The sequence below is a fragment of the Mauremys mutica genome, unplaced genomic scaffold, assembly GCF_020497125.1.
Source record: "Mauremys mutica isolate MM-2020 ecotype Southern unplaced genomic scaffold, ASM2049712v1 000524F_np12_subseq_1:157659_obj, whole genome shotgun sequence".
Taxonomy (NCBI): Eukaryota; Metazoa; Chordata; order Testudines; family Geoemydidae; genus Mauremys; species Mauremys mutica.
In genome coordinates this window covers 10,298-30,367 of record NW_025422992.1, presented here as the reverse complement: position 1 = coordinate 30,367, position 20,070 = coordinate 10,298, and the positions used below count along the sequence as shown (strand labels likewise).

General features: G+C 48.3%; 1 long non-coding RNA gene and 1 other non-coding gene across 2 annotated transcripts; one reads left to right on the top strand and one right to left on the bottom strand.

Moving 5' to 3' along the window:
* Positions 1–8,555: 8,555 nt before the first annotated feature.
* Positions 8,556–8,627, bottom strand: TRNAT-UGU. The gene has a single exon. It is a non-coding gene; the product is annotated as a tRNA-Thr (tRNA).
* A 1,775-nt stretch (positions 8,628–10,402) lies between these two features.
* Positions 10,403–11,508, top strand: LOC123357342. Its single transcript, XR_006575539.1, has 3 exons — positions 10,403–10,439; positions 11,016–11,132; positions 11,497–11,508. It is a non-coding gene; the product is annotated as an uncharacterized LOC123357342 (long non-coding RNA).
* The last annotated feature ends 8,562 nt before the right edge of the window (positions 11,509–20,070 follow it).

Sequence of the window (20,070 nt, the reverse complement as noted above, 5' to 3'; positions counted from 1 at the left end):
GGTAGCTATAAAGATAAAGCAATACAGAAATGAGGGTTTCACAACCACAACCATTGATAAGTGATTTCTTGCCAGACAGGCTGCTATCAAATTAAGGTTTCTTTAACCATCTTAAGATCCAGACAGGACTGTCTTCCTAACAGCCCAATAGCACCTTATTTCAGTGTGACTGGTTTGGGATGTGAGGATGTGACCCTTCGCTTCCCAGCTTATGGCTGCCCCTGCTGCTTAGCCAAAGGCCTTAGCCTAAGAACAAGGCCTCAGGCTGTCCTAGTGAGAGAAGGCCCAGAACAGGCAGACTGAGATTTTGATTCTTTGTTTTCATACTCCTGTAACTAGCGAAGTGATAAAAATACACCTAAGTTCTTAAAATATAGGCTTTGCAGGCAGGCCTGAATATCGCCATTCTAACAGGGGTCTACCCCTTCCCCCATGCTGTGTCTGTCTTGTCTATTTAGACTGTAAATTCTTCAGAGCATGGGCCATCTACTATTCTGCATTTGTACTGTGCCTAGCACAACGGGGAGACACTGTTAGTTGGTCCTTAGGCACTAAGGTAATGCGTATGATTAATAATAATAATAACTCTCCTGCCACTTGGAGCCAAGGAAGCTGGTCTTGGGATGTTACTGCTTAAAAATGATCTGAGCTTAAAACCATGGAATATTCTTTGTGACAAGTATCCCACAAATTCCACTGACCTCCCTTGTTTTCTTTGCCTGGCGTAGGGTTTCTAAATTCCAAACCTGATGTGGTCTCACAGCTGGAACGAGGAGAAGAGCCGTGGGTCCTGGACCTCCAGGGTTCTGAGAAAGAAGTGCTTCCAAGAGCTGTCTGCACAGGTGAGGACTTGGTTAAAGCAAGTCAAAAACTGTCCGTGAATACAGGAAACGTTCGGGATGCCCTACAAAGACCTTGTGAGCTCTCCAAGTTCAGGATTGTTCCCTGCAGATGTGGAATAATTAGGCAGATGTCACTCATGGCTTCCCACCTATCCTGACTAACAACTGGCAGCAGATCCCTACCTGATCCCACTTTCCCCCCTCCATGTTCTGGTGAAATGCAGACCAAAACTGATCCCTTCCTCTCTCCTCTGGGGAAAATCAGTTCCTGATAGGTTTGATCTCTCCTGCACATATTTTGGTTTGTTCATCCCTTTTAAAATTCCTGTCTCTGAGATTTCCTTTCTCTCAGGCACAGAGAGTGACCTATGTCTGGATTCTCTCTGTCTCCCATCAGGTGATAGGATGGTGCGTGAGAATGAGATGCAGAAACCCCAGCAGGAAGATGCTGAGCAAGGAGCACCACATGGGACATTATCAGGAAGACCCAAAGGGAATGTTTCCAGGAGTTGTGCACTCCGAGAAACAGTAAAAGCCTCAGAGACTCAGCAGAGGCCAGAGGAGAACTTCAGTAGCCTCTCAGACCTTATTACACATGAGAGAATCAACTTGGAAGAGACAAAAGAGACAAACTACACATGCCACGAGTGTGGGAAAAGCTTCAGTCGGCGCTCAGACCTTATCAGACATCAGAGAATCCACACAGGGGAGACGCCCTACACGTGCTCTGAGTGCGGGAAAAGCTTCAGTCGGAGCTCAAACCTTATCACACATCAGAGAATCCACACAGGGGAGACGCACTACTAGTGCGCTGAGTGCGGGAATAGCTTCAGTTGGCGCTCAAGCCTTATCGCACATCAGATAATCCACACAGGGGAGACGCTCTACATGTGCTCTGAGTGCGGGAAAAGCTTCAGTCGGCGCTCACACCTTATCAGACATCAGAGAATCCACACAGGAGAGCTGCCCTACACGTGCTCTGAGTGCGGGGAAAGTTTCGGGCGGAGCTCAAACCTTATCACACATCAGAGAATCCACACAGGGGAGACGCCCTACACGTGCGCTGAGTGCGGGAAAAGCTTCAGTCGGCGCTCACACCTTATCAGACATCAGAGAATTCACACTGGAGAGCTGCCCTACACGTGCTCTGAGTGCGGGGAAAGTTTCGGGCGGAGCTCAAACCTTATCACACATCAGAGAATCCACACTGGGGAGACGCCCTACACGTGCGCTGAGTGCGGGAAAAGCTTCAGTTGGCGCTCAAACCTTATCAGACATCAGAGAATCCACACATGAGAGACGCCCTACACATGCGCTGAGTGCGGGAAAAGTTTCATTGAGCACTCAGACTTTGTCAGACATCGTAGAATCCACAGTGGAGAGAGACCCTACACATGCTCTGCATTTGGGAAAAGCTTCAATCAGATGTCATTCCCTATTAGAGATCAGAAAATCCAAATCGGAGAGAACTGTAAGAAATGCTTTTATTAGGGCTTCCCAAAGATTTGTTTTAAAAAAAATCAAATTTGCTAATTCCAATATAGTGATCTTTGCACCATCTTCACTGTGGTCTCTCAGCTCTGCCAGATGAGTTGCCTGCTTCTGCCTTTTGCAGCTCACCCTTCTTTGGGGTCAGTCCTGTGATCTTTTCTATCAGCTCCTTCCCTTTTGACTTGTAAGAGTGTGTGTCCCTCCAGCCAGGAATTTCATCAGCTCCAGGTGGGGGAGAGAGGGTTGATGCCAACAAGCTACCCTGAGGCAAAAGTTACCTGTGCCTTACATCCACTAGGACTGTACATGGAATTGGGTGCTCAAGTTAGTGATTTTGGTGTAAAAAGACAATTATAGTTGTAGAGCAGAAGCAGCCCAGGGAGTGAACCTAACAGACAATGATCAAGTGATCTCTCTCCTGCCATCCATCTCCATCCTCTGACAAACAGAGGCTAGGGACACCATTCCTTACCCATCCTGGCTAATAGCCATTAATGGACTTAACCTCCATGAATTTATCCAGTTTTCTTTTAAACTCTGTTATAGTCCTAGCCTTCACAACCTCTTCAGGCAAGGAGTTCCACAAGTTGACTGTGCGCTGTGTGAAGAAGAACTTCCTTTTATTTGTTTTAAACCAGCTGCCTATTAATTTCATTTGGTGGCCCCTAGTTCTTGTATTATGGGAGTAAGTAAATAACTAGAGGGGAGAGATAGCTCAGTGGTTTGAGCATTGGCCTGCTAAACCCAGGGTTGTGAGTTCAATTCTTGAGGGGGCCACTTAGGGATCTGGGGCAAAAATTGGTCCTGCTAGTGAAGGCAGGGGGCTGGACTCGATGACCTTTCGAGGTCCCTTCCAGTTCTAGGAGATTGGTATATCTCCAATTATTACCTTTAACTTTTCCTTATCTACTTTCTCCACATCACTCATGATTTTATATACCTCTATCATATTCCCTCTTAGTCTCCTCTTTTCCAAGCTGAAAAGCCCTAGCCTCTTTAATCTCTCCTCATATGGGACCCGTTCCAAACCCCTAATCATTTTAATTGCCCTTCTCTGAACCTTTTCTAATGCCAGTATATCTTTTTTGAGATGAGGAGACCACATCTGTACATAGAATTCAAGATGTGGGCATACCATGGAGTTATATAAGGGTAATAATATAGTCAGTCTTATTCTCTATCCCCTTTTTAATGATTCCTAACATCCTGTTTGCTTTTTTGACCGCCTCTGCACACTGCGTGGGCATCTTCAGAGAACTATCCATGATGACTCCAAGATCTTTTTCCTGATTTGTTGTAACTAAATTAGTCCCGATCATATTTTATGTATAATTGGAGTTATTTTTTCCAATATGCATTACTTTACATTTATCCACATTAAATTTCATGTGCCATTTTGTTGCCCAATCACTTAGTTTTGTGAGATCTTTATTAAGTTCTTCACAGTCTGCTTTGGTCTTAACTATCTTGAGCAGTTTAGTAACATCTGCAAACTTTGCCACCTCACTTTTTACCCCTTTCTCCAGATCGTTTATGAATAAGGTGAATAGGATTGGTCCTAGGACTGACCCTTGGGGAACACCACTAGTTACCCCTCTCCATTCTGAGAATTTACCATTAATTCCTACCCTTTGTTCCCTGTCTTTTAACCAGTTCTCAATCCTTGAAAGGACCTTCCCTTTTATCCCATGACAGCTTAATTTATGTAAGAGCCTTTGGCGAGGGACCTTGTCAAAGGCTTTCTGGAAATCTAAGTACACTATGTCCACTGGATCCCCCTTGTCCACATGTTTGTTGACCCCCTCAAAGAACTCTAATAGATTAGTAAGATAGGATTTCCCTTTACGGAAACTGTGTTGACTTTTGCCCAACAATTTATGTTCTTCTATGTGTCTGACAATTTTATTCTTTACTATTGTTTCAACTAATTTGCCCGGTACCGATGTTAGACTTACTGGTCTGTAATTGCCGGGATCACCTCTAGAGCCCTTTTTAAATATTGGCGTTACATTAGCTAACTTCCAGTCATTGGGTACCGAAGCCGATTCAAAGGACAGGTTACAAACCATAGTTAATAGTTCTGCAACTTCACATTTGAGTTCTTTCAGAACTCTTGGGTGAATGCCATCTAGTCCTGGTGACTTGTTAATGTTGAGTTTATCAATTAATTCCAAAACCTCCTCTAGTGACACTTCAGTCTGTGACAGTTCCTCAGATTTGTCACCTACAATTTGGCAATGTTTATGCTCCTTTCTAGGATTTGACTTCCACTTTTTAAAGGAAGTCTTTTTGTCTCTCACTGCTTCTTTTACATGGTTGTTAAGCCCTGGTGGCTCTTTTTTAGTTCTTTTACTGTGTTTCTTAAATTGGGGTATACATTTAAGTTGGGCCTCTATTATGGTGTCGTTAAAGTGTCCATGCAGCTTACAGGAATTTCACTTTAGTCACTGTACCTTTTAAATTCTGTTTAACTAACCCCCTCATTTTTGTATAGTTCTCCTTTTTGAAATCAAATGCCACAGTGTTGGGCTGTTGAGATGTTCTTCCCACCACAGAGATGTTAAATGTTATTATATTATGCCGTTTATTTCGAGCAACTGCAGTTATTCGGGAGAGTACAGACAGGCAGAGTTTCCCCTCCCGAGGTAGGTCTCGGTTAGATAAACAATTAAGGCAAGCATTTATACCTTTTGTGACGTACAGTAAGGAGCAACAACTGCATTTTGTTTGTACATATTCCTTTCTGATAGCTTACTTCTCAGCAATTTCTGCTACAATCTGCATTCTATTCTTATCTAAGACAAGGTCGAAAACCAGCGTCTCTTACAGTTCTTTTCCGCTCGCCCACGCCCTGCTTGGAAGTCTCCCGTTATTAGCTGTTAGTTAGCCTGGTAAATATCAAGTCCCTGAGAAAACACAGTTATACGAAGCAAAACGAAATCACAAATAGAAATGTCATTGGAAATTCAAAAATTAAAAAGGAAAATGCAATTCCCATCACTTCATTGTATCTGGGCCATTCCTGTATCGAGAGTACCCGCTAAGGGCCCTGTGTGCTTATGGGAAACCTGGAGGAACTCATAGCAGAGCCTGAACATGAAACTCAACTGCTCCCAGGTGCCGCAGTAAAACCCTTCCCTGCTGTGATGTTGATGATTTTATGAAAATATGCTAATGAGTGTGAATATAATGTAACTGGAACATGCTTCATGCAAAAGGTCTCTTGTGCAGTATCATTACAAAGCTTATTATCTACTGTGTGTGTTCAGCCTATTTGTATGAACCGATCATTCCTGTATCTGAAGCTAGAAATATGAACTATAACTCTGAGGTCCTGTTGTAATGATGCAAAGTGTGGGCCATTAATAGTGGTTTGGACTCCTGATGGCTCCCATTAACCAGGACAATTGACTGGAGATGGCTCTGTCCTGCACCATCTGTGAGTCAGGCCAGGAACAATGAAAGCTTGGGGTCTCACAGGGCATGTGACCATGTCACCTGGTACAGGAATCCATCTTAAACCTGGGGCTTTTCCCCAGGAGAGAGACAAAAGATTCCTGCCTTGTACCAAAGCTGTATAAGGGGGTGGAACAGAAGAAAGGTGGCTGCAATCATGAGAAATCCCCTAGCTACCACCTGAGCTGGAACAAGGACTATACCAGGTGAAAAGATTGGGCTCAGACAAGAAATAAGTCTAGTCTGCAAAAGAAGCTTATTGGAAGGTCTCTGAGGGTGAGATTTTATCTGTATTGAGTTTCATACTGTATTAGTCTTAGACTTGCATGTTTTTGTTTTATTTTGCTCTATGGAGAATACAAACGCCACAGAGTAGGAAAAGTTAATGCCTTAGAAAAATCTGTGTGTGTTAGAGTGTCTAGGAACCACTCTCCTATAGCTTCTTTTCTCTGATTTCCTTTAGAAAATCTGAAGCAGGGAGCAGAAAACCATTGTCTTTTCTGAGGTGTGAGCTCAGGACCTACTGAGTATGAGACTGACATGCTGCCAACTATGCTAAGAAGGCCCAGGAAAATGTTTAGGCTCAGTGCATATAGGATCCTCCTACAGCAGTGACTGGAGCAGGGAAGGAGCTGGAAGAAGCAGAGAGATCTGGTGCCCACAGACCTATCCTGGCATCTTTCTCAGCAGCAAAGAAATGAATTTGCCCTTCCAGTGAACAATCTACTGGAACTAATGGCAGCACAGGGGGGATGTTTCTAAAGTATGCACCCACCTCTACATTTTAGAACTTACTCTCCTTTTTCTAGTATAGCACTTTGTATATGAATTAGGCAAAACAAACTACACAGGTAAGAGAAACAAGGGCTTGAGAGAAAGCTTGAACTCATAACCCCAACAGATGGCCCCTCTGCACTAACCAGTTGCACCCCTGAAGATGTTTTTTAAACACATTTGGGAAGCAGGCAGTTATCAGTCTCTGTGGTTCACACCTTTGCCTGGTAATTGAAAGGCTGCTGGTTCAAACTTAACACAAGATGCGGCTTTTCAGCGATGAGACTCCAGTGCATTTTAACAGGAAGAAAATCTCTATTCTGGCTTTGCCCCATTCGACTCCTTCTGCCCATCTTCTCCCCCTCCCCCAGTCTCTTTCCTTCCCCACTGGGGCCATGCAGAGAGGAGCCCCAGTCAGTCTCTGTCACAGAGAGTCTGTATCCCATAAAGGGAGGGAGGGTTTACTTTAAAACACTGATAATGGAACAACTGTGGTGGTGGGGGGGTCTCCACATGCTGCCCCCGCCCCAACTGCCAACTGTGGCAATGGGAGCTGCAGGGGTGGAGTCTGCGGGCAGCGGTGCACAGAGACGCCCCCGGCCCTCCAGATTAGGGGCTGCGGGTTGCTTTCGGGAGATGCCCGAGGTAAATGCTGCACCCCTCACCCTCTCCTGCAACACCTGCCCCAGCCCAGACCCCACACCTGCACCCAAACTCCCTCCAAGAGCCTGCCCCCCACACTCACTCCTGCACCCCAACCCTCTGACTGAGCCCAGACCCTGCACCCAAACTCTCCCAGTGCCCAACCCCTCTCCCTCCCACACCCAAACTCCTTCCCAGAGCCTTAGGCAGGTGTGTGTGGCAGGTGGGGCAGGACTTGGTCCCATTCTGGGCACCACCAAAAATTATACAAACCTGCCACCCCTGTCCAGCCCAACCTTCTGCTGATGCACCTCAGCCCACACCCGTGCAGGGTTTGAAGCTTTCGTTGCTTAAATTCCAGGACACGGAGGGATTTCAGCTCCCCTTTGCCCAGAGGGAACCTTCACCCCACTCCTAACCAGGTTCTTGTCCATGGGATCACTGTAGGGGGGCTGGGTCCCTCTATGTCTTTTCTCTCTCTAGGGCAGGCCAGGGTGCAATAACTGGGGGCATCTGAGCACCCAGGACCTTCTGTGGGGCTGCCATTCCCCTTCCCCTTCTGTGGTCCCATCTGCCATTGACTCCAGCCTTTTTTCTATCCATCGTCAGCACCATCCCAAGCCAGCAGCACTCGCCTCAAAAAGACAGAGTCCAGTGGCACCTTACAGACTAACGGACGTATTGGAGCATAAGCTTCCGTTGGTGAATCCCACTTCGTCAGATGAATGTAGTGGAAATTTGCAGGGGCATGTATAAATATGCAGGCAAGAATCTGTCTAGAGATAAGGAGGTTAGTTCAATCAGGGAGGATGAGACCCTCTTCTAGCAGTTGAGGTGTGATCACCAAGGGAGGAGAAACTGCTTTTGTACTTGGCAAGCCAGTCATAGAATTCCCACTCCATTCATCTGACGAAGTGGGGATTCACCCACGAAAGCTCATGCTCCAATACGTCTGTTAGTCTAGAAGGTGCCACAGGACTCTGTCGCCTTTTACAGATCCAGACTAACACGACCACCCCTCTGATACTCAAAAAGACAGTGTCCCCTGCTGGGAGTAAATCACTGACCTCTCTCTACCCTGCCCCTCTGTTTCCTTGCCTCTCAGTCTGTGCAGATGGGACCTTTCCCTCCAGTGCTGGAGGATTCGCCCTTCTCATCTACCATTGTCCCAAGCAGCACAACGGGTGGGAATCTTAAACGTACCAAGGTGACTTAGGAGCAGAACCCCCCCAGACCTTCCATGCAATTGTCACTTGCCCCTCACTGAGCAGGACTGAAACTGGTGCAGGGAGACTGGTGGGCCACATCCCCTCTGGGCATGAGCAAAGCAGCAGGGTGAAAAAATGATCATGGAGATGCTGGGGATTGAACCCAGGGCCTCATACACACAAAGCATGTGCTCAACCACTGAGCTACATCCCCTAGCAGGTTGTGTTTACTATGGGTTACACTCAGAGCCCTCCTGTTTCCAGAGCATCCAGTGACCTATAAGAATCACGAGAAGCCCATTCCCCTCTCTGAGGACCAATCCTGCTCTCCTGGAGGTGACTTGTTCATAGTGGTCACTTTTCAGCAGGGCCAGATTCTATGTGTGGGGCAGAGAGAGTGGGTGCCCTGGTCTCAGGGTGCAGAGATACACTCAGCCATCTCCCCTGCATTGGGTTGGGGGTGCGGCAATCCCCTGCTGCAAGGTCATAGTGGGGGATGCTGTGAGCAGCTCAACACCTCACCCTGGTGGCAGAAGTGGTGTGCGGAGCTCCAGGTGTTTCTAGGATCTGCTATTTCCACCTGCCTGCAAACTCCAGCTTTCCCCAGCACATTCACTGCGGTGCAATTGGGTCACTGTTTCCATGGATGAACAGCAAAGAATGGCTCCCAGTTTCCCTTCTATTGCCAGCAGGATTAGCCTGTGTCAGTGCTTAATGAGGTGGATCTTGTTGTAGATTGTTATTCGTTCCCCACCTTGACAATTCACACAGTCCCTTTCCCAGGCAGATTCCCAGCACCTCAGTGATCCTGGTAGCAGGGTTGGATCCTGAGATTTTCAAGGTTCTTTTCCCCTCCACTTGGAGTGAACTCAGCTTTTCCCCCATCCCAGACAATCCATGAAATAACAGCAGCGGCATAAAGAAAGAGGGGAGGGAACATCTCACGGCCAGGGCTGGATGTGCCCAGAGCCCCCTGCTTGTCCATTGTTTCCATGGAATTTGGCCCCCTGCTTTGCACAAGGGACAGAGAAAGATCTTGCTGTTCCTGTGTCTGTGCAAAGAAAATTGTGCTTCTGTATGAAAGAGAGGCGGGAAATGGGCCCATGATGGGGCAATAGCCTCAGGATTAAGAGCAAAGGACAATGATGGAAAGGTTCACAATTGACTCAGTAGTTGCATACAAAGGTGCACGTTTGGCAGTTACACTGGGAAATTCTGGCTCCTTCTCAGGCTCAGGTTGGCCACCCCGGTCTAGGTGTAGAAGTGACAACATTTAAACTTGAAAGAGGGGCCAATTTCCCCATCATTTCACACCTTTACACCCAAACACGATGACTTTCTGAATGAACCCTCCTCGTTCAGCCAGAAGATCTTGGGGTGGATGTAGGAGTCACTGGGTAAAATTCTCTGGACTCTGTTCTGAATCAGGTCATAGAATCATAGAATCTCAGGGTTGGAAGGGACCTCAGGAGGTCATCTAGTCCAACCCCCTGCTCAAAGCAGGACCAAACCCAACTAAATCATCCCAGCCAGGGCTTTGTCAAGCCTGACCTTAAAAACCTCTAAGGAAGGAGATTCCACTACCTCCCTAGGTAACCCATTCCAGTTCTTCACCACCCTACTAGTGAAAAAGTTTATCCTAATGTCCAACCTAAACCTCCCCCTCTGCAACTTGAGACCATTACTCCTTGTTCTGTCATCTTCAACCACTGAGAACAGTCTAGATCCATCCTCCTTGGAACCCCCTTTCAGGTAGTTGAAAGTAGCTATCAAATCCCCCCTCATTCTTCTCTTCTGCAGACTAAACAATCCCAGTTCCCTCAGCCTCTCCTCATAAGTCATGTGCTTCAATCCCCTAATCATTTTTGTTGCCCTCCGCTGGACTCTCTCCAATTTATCCACATCCTTCTTGTAGTGTGGGGCCCAAAACTGGACACAGTACTCCAAATGAGGCCTCACCAGTGAAGATGGTGAAGTGTAGTGAAGAAGGAGGAGGTCAAGGTGGGGGCGGGGATACCATAGTGAGGTAGGTTACCTCTTTTTATAGAAATAAATGCTGGAAATCCTTCCTCTTATGCCCAAATTTCAGTCTTCCCCCATAGAAATGTTAGGGTATGCTTACTCCATAGGCTACTATGTGTGTGCGTGTGGATGGCAGGTATCTGCGCACTTGTGGGGTACTTGTTAAGTCTGTGAGTACAACTTTGAAAAATCCCCTTTGCTATTCTTCATTGTCTGTTGGTCTAGGTAAAGGGTCTTAGACCTAAGCGTAGGCACTTTATTTGGGTATAGGAAAAACAGTTCCTTTTCTGGGTAAAGGGGCACAGGATATAGCTATGCTAACTTTGCTTTAGCTTAAAATGCAGGTTTTTGGCCTGTAGGTTTCTTGCAGTACAGCCAAACATATTTGTAATAGGAATTAATAAACCTATCACAATACTGTACTTATAAGAAAAGAGATATTGATGCAGGCAAGCAGATGAATCCTGAGGGCTACAGATGTTACTGCCTAAAAATGAGATGGGGGTTAAAACTATGGACTATTCTTTGTGACAAGTATCCCACCAATTCCACTGACCTCCCTTGTTTTCTTTCCCTGCAGTAGGGTATCCAATTTCCAAACCTGATGTGATCTCGCAGCTGGAACGAGGGGAAGAGCCGTGGGTCCCGGACCTCCAGGGCTCTGAGAAAGAAGTGTTCCCAAGAGCTGCCTTCGCAGGTGGGGAATCAGTTAAACAACTCAACAACTGCTTAGGAATGCAGGAAACATTTGGGATGCCCTACAAAGACCCTGTGAGCTCTCCAAGTTCAGGATTGTTCCCTGCAGATGTGGAATCATTATGGCAGATGTCACTCATGGCTTCCCTCCTACCCTGACTGACAAGTGGCAGCAGGTCCCTCCCCGATCTCACTTTCCCCTGAGAGTTATGGTGCAATGAGGATCCAGAACTGAATGCCTTCCTCTCTTTTCTGTGGAAGGGTTTGGGGAAAATGATCTCCTGATAGGTTTGATCTCTCCCACATATATTTTGGTTTGTTCATCCCTTTTTCCACTCCTCTCTCTGACATTCCCTTTTTCTCAGGCACAGGGAGTGAACCTATGTCTGGATTCTCTCTGTCTCCCATCCGGCGAGGGGATGGTGAGTGAGAAGGAGGAGGAGAAACCCCAGCAGGAAGACACTGTGCAAGTAGATCCACATTGGATGTTATCAGGAAGATCCAAAGGGAATGTTTCCAGGAGTTGTGCACTCCCAGAAACACAAAAAGCCTGTGAGACTCAGCAGAGGCCAGAGGAAAACTACAGTAGCCACTCAGACCTTATTCCACGCAACAGAATCAACTTGGAAGAGAGACGCTACATGTGCCATGAGTGCGGGAAAAGCTTCAATGGGAGCTCTCACCTTATCAGACATGAGAGAATCCACACAGGGGAGATGCCCTACACGTGCTCTGAGTGCGGGAAAAGCTTTAGTCAGAGCTCTGCCCTTATCACACATCAGAGAATCCACACAGGGGAGAAGCCCTACACGTGCTCTGAGTGCGGGAATAGCTTTGGGCGGAGGTCTCACCTTATCAGACATGAGAGAATCCACACTGGGGAGACGCCTTACACGTGCTCTGAGTGTGGGAAAAGCTTCAAGCAGAGCTTTGCCCTGAGCGCACACAGGAGAATCCACACAGGGGAGAAGCCCTACACGTGCTCTGAGTGTGGGAAAAGCTTCAGTTGGAGCTCACGCCTTATCAGACATCGGAGAATCCACACAGGAGAGATGCCCTACACATGCCATGAGTGCGGGAAAAGCTTCAGACAGAGCTCAACCCTTATCAGACATCGGAGAATCCACACAGGGGAGACGCCCTACACATGCTCTGAGTGCGGGAAAAGCTTCAATCAACGCTCTGCCCTTATCAGACATCAGAGAGTCCACATGAGAGAGAACTGTAATAAATCCCTTGACTAGGGCTGGAGAAAGCTTTTTTCTTTTTAATCACATTTGCTAATTCCCACATAGTGATTTTTGCACCATCTTCACCGTGGTGTCTCAGCTCCACCAGATCAGTTGCCTGCTTCTGCCTTTTGCAGCTCACCCTTCTTTGGGGTCAGTCCTGTGATCTTTTCTATCAACTCCTTTCCTTTTGAGTCGAAGGAGTGTGTCCCCCTCCAGCCAGGAATGTTCGTCAGCTCCAGGTGGGGGGACAGAGGTTTGATCCCAACAAGCTACACTGAGGCAAAAACTACCTGTGCCTGACATCCACTAGGGCTGTACATGGTGTTGGCTGCTCAAGTTAGTGATCTTGGTGTAACAAGACAATTATAGTTGTAGAGCAGATGCAGCCCAGGTGCAGGGGTTGGCATTAGCTTTCCCCTTGACCTGACCTAAACTCCATCACTGTTCCTAGTCTTAACAAACCCTGAGCATCACGGTTATACTGTTCCCCCATTTCACAGCAATTCTTAGTCATCGAGTTCACTCTTGGGGAAGAAGTTGTTTCATTCCCAGTTGCTCTGATGTTGGTTCAGGTTGTGCTGCAGAGCAGATATTTATACTACCATTTTTCTCATTTAAAATATATTGAACTATAAGAGAGCAGGAACAGGGCAGGGATAGGGGAAAATGTCATTTCACCCTCTGTAACAACAGAATAAGATGGGGAATAAGGGAAGCCCTCTGATTTACCCCATCGTCATCCCAGTCCCCCTGTTGTGCAATTGGTTAGGTCAGTATTTTTTCTAAAGGGCTGGGAAGAGGATTCCCTCGTAAATAACTTGTAACTAAGCAAAGTACCCATGCATTGGGCTCCCAAAGCCGTTGTGGCCCAGGCCCTGCAGGGAGTGGCTCCTGAAGAGATCTCCTTCCCCATTAGCTGCATGTTGCCTGTTATTTGGCAAATACAATCCCTAGCTAGGTAGAGATGGGAAACATGGAAGTGACTTTTCTCTTCAGCTCACCCCTGGGAGATGCTGCAAATGTGTAGAAAATGAAATCCGTGTTGAATGTGCTATAGCTGCAGAAAGATACCTATTTTTAATAGAGACCTGACATTTGGTGTCTTACAGGGATTCTAAACCGCACCTGAATTTAGTCCCTAATTTAAATCTGTGCCACCAGATTAAAGAAATAAAAGGGCACAGTAGGGGGAGTTGTACCTCACTGTCGCTACTGATCTGTTGTGCGGTTGGTCTTCTACGCCAGAGAAGTGTAAAATTACTCCAAGTAAGGTCAAAGATTTGACAAGAGCTCAGGTAGAAATTGCAGGTACTAGTGGTTGATTTTCACCCCTGAGATGGAAGCTGTGGTGACCTGTGGCCCAGGTAAACTATTTTTAGAATGCTGCTCTCTAGTTAAGTGGCATTGGTCACACTCCTGAAGGACGCCATGATTAAATTGGGCACAACTGTCTTTTACCATTTGGATCCAAAGTTAGATGAAGCACAGAGAGAAACAGCTGATTCCTTCAGAGCCATTCCATGCCTGTGGATCCCAATCTGGCTGCCTTGTTGGACAAGAAGCACTTCCCTGCTGGCCAAACAATGGTAGCCAATGAGGGAATGTATCCAGTGATGAGCTGCCAAAATCATAACAACCGGTTCCCTCCTCTGAGGAGGGAACCGGTTGCCCCCCCCCCCCCGTTCCTTGACGCCCCCCCCTTTTTTTTTTTTTAAACTGCGGCTGGGGCCCGGACGCCGGGGCAGGAGCTGAGCCCCCGCTGCGCCCCACCAGGAGCCCCCACCGCCCGGACCCCGGACCGGCAGGAGCCCCCGCCGCGCCGCCCGGACCGGCAGGAGCCCCCGCCGCGCCCCCCGGACTGGCGGCAGGAGCCCCCGCCACCTGGACCCCGGACCGGTGGCAGGAGCCCGCGCCGCCCGGACCCCAGGGCGGCAGGAGCCCCCGCCGCGGAGCCCGGGGCAGGAGCCTCGCCTCCCCAGGTTACCTGCCTGCCTGCTGCTTGTTCAGGCTTCCCGCGAACATCTGATTCGCGGGAAGCAGGGCAGGGGGAGGAGAAAGGGGGCGGAGCAGGAGAGCTTGGGCCGGAGCTTTTGTGAAATTTAGCAGCCCTTATAGAACTGGTTGTCCTGGAACAACCGGTTCTAAAATGGCTGCTAAATTTAACAACTGGATCGCGCGAACCGGTGCGAACCGGCTCCAGCTCACCACTGAATGTATCAGATGCGAAGTTCAGACTGCAGGATACTTGAATGCTGAGTCCAGAGTCTGTGGTTTAGTCTAGGCCTGCACAGCTCGTAAAGCGGCGAGGGCAATATTACTCCAAAGAAAACAGCTGAGGGATGAAACCCCCCCGGCCTCACTGAACACCACCCCCCAGCGCCGCCGAGCCCCTCCCTGAAACAATCCCCCCGAAGCGCCACCCACTCCATGGAAACAAACCCTCCTTCCCCAGCACTGCCCCACCAAAACGGTGGCATTGAACCTTGGTAATATATTATAGCGGGCCCCTAAGGTAGTATAATTAAGGTAAAAGGAAAATGTATTGTTGATAGAAGTAGAATAAGATCTTCCCCTCACTTGGTAATCAGTTGCCCTGTTGAGTGAATGAGGTGGGACCAGATCAGCAGAACAGGTCAGCCACTGATTCATCGCTCGTCTCCTCAGTCCCCTGCTGCCGGCTCACCAGCCCACCCCACTCGCCTCCTCAGCCCCCCCTTCCGTGCCGCCAGCTCACCCGCCCCCTCGCCTCATCAGCCCCCCTCCCTCACCTGCTATTGTGTCCTACAGGAGGCCTGTGATACGCAGGGGGTCAGATTAGATGCTCTAATGGTCTCTTCTGGCCATAAAGTTGACTAATATCTGAAAAACTGAGTGTAGCTTTGGGAGCAGCGTCTGATGTTTTCCTGTCTAGCCGGCTTGCTGCCTAGAACGAACGCTCCTTGAGTGGGGTGATCCACAGGGAGTAGCTCAAACCTCCAAAGGGCCTGGCCAGGGGCAGGACATTGGCACAGCAAGGGAGGGGTCTGGCAGTGACATCACAAAGGCCTTTTGCAAGGCCTCAGACTATTGGTCCAAGGTGGTGGGGAGGTGGTGACCTCACAGAGAGATGCTGACATCAGCCAGGCAGGACAGGGGCGAGGGGCCAGGGAAACCTCAGAGACCCCTGTGGCTTTGCTCCAGCAACTCTCCTTCTCCAGGTCTCTCTCTCAGGACTGGGAGAGTATTCGGGTTCACGGACGTGAGCGCCAGGAAGAACCTCTTTCGAGTTTCCTCCTTCCCTTTCAGTGATTTTACTAGAAAACAGCCGTCCCTGTTTCATAGAATCATAGAATCATAGAATCTCAGGGTTGGAAGGGACCTCAGGAGGTCATCTAGTCCAACCCCCTGCTCAAAGCAGGACCAAACCCAACTAAATCATCCCAGCCAGGGCTTTGTCAAGCCTGACCTTAAAAACCTCTAAGGAAGGAGATTCCACTACCTCCCTAGGGAACCCATTCCAGTTCTTCACCACCCTACTAGTGAAAAAGTTTTTCCTAATATCCAACCTAAACCTCCCCCTCTGCAACTTGAGACCATTACTCCTTGTTCTGTCATCTTCTATCACTGAGAACAGTCTAGATCCATCCTCTTTGGAACCCCCTTTCAGGTAGTTGAAAGCAGCTATCAAATCCCCCCTCATTCTTCTCTTCTGCAGACTAAACAATCCCAGTTCCCTCAGCCTCTCCTCATAAGTCATGTGCTCCAGCCCCCTAATCATTTTTGTTGCCCTCCGCTGGACTCTCTCCAATTTATCCACATCCTTCTTGTAGTGTGGGGCCCAAAACTGGACACAGTACTCCAAATGAGGCCTCACCAGTGCTGAGTAGAGGGGGATGATCACATCCCTTGATCTGCTGGAAATGCCCCTACTTATACAACCCAAAATGCCATTAGCCTTCTTGGCAACAAGGGCACACTGTTGACTCATATTCAGCTTTTCATCCACCGTAACCCCTAGGTCCTTTTCTGCAGAACTGCTACCCAGCCATTCGGTCCCTAGTCTGTAGCAGTGCATGGGATTCTTCCGTCCTAAGTGCAGGACTCTGCACTTGTCCTTGTTGAACCTCATCATATTTCTTTTGGCCCAATCCTCTAATTTGTCTAGGTCCCTCTGTATCCTATCCCTACCCTCCAGCGTATCAACCACTCCTCCCAGTTTAGTGTCATCTGCAAACTTGCTAAGGGTGCAGTCCACACCATCCTCCAGATCGTTAATGAAGATATTGAACAAAACCGGCCCCAGCACCGACCCTTGGGGCACTCCACTTGATACCGGCTGCCATCTAGACATGGAACCATTGATCACTACCCGTTGAGCTCGACCATCTAGCCAGTTTTCTATCCACCTTACCGTCCATTCATCCAGCCCAGACTTCTTTAACTTGCTGGCAAGAATACTGTGGGAGACTGTATCAAAAGCTTTGCTAAAATCCAGAAATAGCACATCCACTGCTTTCCCCTCATCCACAGAGCCGGTTATCTCGTCATAGAAGGCAATTAGGTTAGTCAGGCATGACTTGCCCTTGGTGAATCCATGCTGACTGTTCCTGATCACTTTCCCCTCCTTTAAGTGGTTCAGGATTGATTCCTTGAGGACCTGTTCCATGATTTTTCCAGGGACTGAGGTGAGACTGACTGGCCTGTAGTTCCCTGGATCTTCCTTCTTCCCTTTTTTAAAGATGGGCACTACATTAGCTTTTTTCCAGTCATCCGGGACCTCCCCCGATCGCCATGATTTTTCAAAGATAATGGCCAATGGCTCTGCAATCTCATCGGCCAACTCCTTTAGCACCCTCGGATGCAGCGCATCCGGCCCCATGGACTTGTGCTCGTCTAGCTTTCCTAAATAGCCCCGAACTACTTCTTTCTCCACAGAGAGCTGGTCACCTCCTCCCCATACCGTGCTGCAGAGTGCAGCTGTCTGGGAGCTGACCTTGTCTGTGAAGACAGAGGCAAAAAAAGCATTGAGTACACTAGCTTTCTCCACATCCTCTGTCACTAGGTTCCCTCCCTCATTCAGCAAGGGGCCCACACTTTCCTTGACTTTCTTCCTGTTGCTAACATACCTAAAGAAACCCTTCTTGTTACTCCTAGCATCTCCGGCTAGCTGCAACTCCAAGTGTGATTTGGCCTTCCTGATTTCACACCTGCATGCCTGAGCAATACTTTTATACTCCTCCCTGGTTATTTGTCCAATCTTCCACTTCTTGTAAGCTGTTCTTTTGTGTTTAAGACGAGCAAGGATTTCACTGTTAAGCCAAGCTGGTCGCCTGCCATATTTACTTCTCTTCCTACACATCGGGATGGTTTGTTCCTGCAACCTCAATAAGGTTTCTTTGAAATACAGCCAGCTTCCCTCGACTCCTTTCCCCGTCATGTTATTCTCCCAAGGGACCTTGCCCATCAGTTCCCTGAGGGAGTCAAAGTCTGCTTTTCTGAAGTCCAGGGTCTCTGTTCTACTGTTTTCTCTTTTTCCTTGTGTCAGGATCCTGAACTCGACCATCTCATGGTCACTGCCCCCCAGGTTCCCATCCACTATTGCTTCCTCTACTATTTCTTCCCTGTTTGTGAGCAGCAGGTCAAGAAGAGCTTTTCCCCTAGTTGGTTCCTCCAGCACTTGCACCAGGAAATTGTCCCCTACACTTTCCAGAAACTTCCTAGATTGTCTGTGCACCGCTGTATTGCTCTCCAGCAGATATCGGGGTGATTAAAGTCACCCATGAGAACCAGGGCCTGTGATCTAGCAACTTCTGTTAGTTGCTGGAAGAAAGCCTCGTCCACCTCATCCCCCTGGTCCGGTGGTCTGTAGCAGACTCCCACCACGACATTACCCTTGTTGTTCATACTTCTAAATTTAATCCAGAGACACTCAGGTTTTTCTGCAGTTTCATACTGGAGCTCTGAGCAGTCATACTGCTCTCTTACGTACAACGCAACTCCCCCACCTTTTCTGCCCTGCCTGTCCTTCCTGAACAGTTTATATCCATCCATGACAGTACTCCAATCATGTGAGTTATCCCACCAAGTCTCTGTTATTCCAATTACATCATAATTTAGAAGGTAAGAGCCTCCTGGAGGTTTGAAACCTGTTCAGTCTGATCCAGCTGGTGACAGTTGAATTCTAGGCATGGAAAACAGGAGCTTAAGAAGGCAGAATTTTATTGCGCACCTGAGATTTTGTCTCTTAGAATCACTGGGGACATTAGGATTTGTCCTTTTTCTTTCACCTTTTCCTCCATCCCTCCCTCCTTTCTCTTCATCTCTTGCTTCTTTTGTCCTTTCTCCTGTTCCGCTCACAACACCGGGAGGGAGGGAGGTGTGTGTGGTTGTGTGGCGGGGCAGTGCTCTGCAGGTCCCACTGTGGGAGGTCCACCCAAAAATGTGGGGCTGAAATAGTGCTCGGGCAGTGATCCCCACCAGTGACCTGGGCCATCCTTTGGGCTCTCTGGTGAGAACCCTCAGCCTCCCGTCCTCAGTCTCTACCCTGATTGGCTGAGCAGGGGGTTATTGATAGGGAGGAAACTCAGATCCTTGTTGTTCTCTTTTAAGACCAAGGAAATAAGTCAGAACCAGTTCTATGTTTGATGAATTTTGCTGCTTCTCTACATTAATAGTCTCTGAGCAGCTCATGATTCTCTCTAACATTGCAGTTCTCCTCAAATACTTGCTGAATAATTCCTGTGCACTGTTGTTGGTCTGGAGCTCATCTGAGAGCACTTTATTCAGGTCATTCAATGTCTGAAATTCAAGATCTGATGGTTAGTTTGAAAATCAGAGGTCTTGGGTCCTATTCCCAACTCTGCCACTGACTGGCTGTGTGACCTAAGACAAGTCAATTCTCCTTTCTCAGCCTTAGCTTCTCCCTCTTTCAAGTAGGGATAATAATGATCCACTCCTACGTACCTCAACACACTCACTCTTCCCCAACACACACACTGTCTCTCCCCCAACACATACACACAGTCTCCACTCTGCAGTTGAAAAGCAGCTGGCAATCTAGTAGGATGCCCAGGGAACAATAGGGGAGAGAAACCTGCATCACTGAAAGTGCAGCCATGGAGACACCACACACCAGCCTTGATTAGCTGGCAAGAATCAAACCTGCACAGAAACACCCTGTGGCTTCTAACCCAGCTCCCTAAGGCCTCAGCCACAACCATGTAACACAGGGGCCTTTCTACACTCTGATTCTGTTCTCACTGAAGGGTCATTTCCAATTGTTCACTCGGACCAGCTTCCCCAGCACACTCACTGCTGTGCAGCTCTGTACGTGTGGCCATGGCTGAACAGCCAGAGTTCCTGCCCATTTCCCTGCTGGCTGGAGCATGGCTAGAGTGTGTTTGTGGTTAATGACGTTGCTATAGATGGTTCGTTTCCTGCCTTGGCAATTCAGACAGTCCCTTTTCCCAACATATCTCCAGCACATCAGTCCCTGGCTGGGTCTCCTGGGCAGTGGAAAACATCCCTTGTTTGGCCCTCCCAAGGAGATTGTGGAGGGTGAGACACCCCTTGGCTTGTATCAAAGGGGGAGTTGGATGGAATTTAACACACAACCCTCCCTGCTCCCCAGAGTCCCACGGGGAGAAGCTAGAGAAGGGGGAGTCGTTCCTCCCCTGCGCTCCCAGAAGAGCTGCTAGGACTCCTTCCTGCCAGCTACTCACCCCTGGA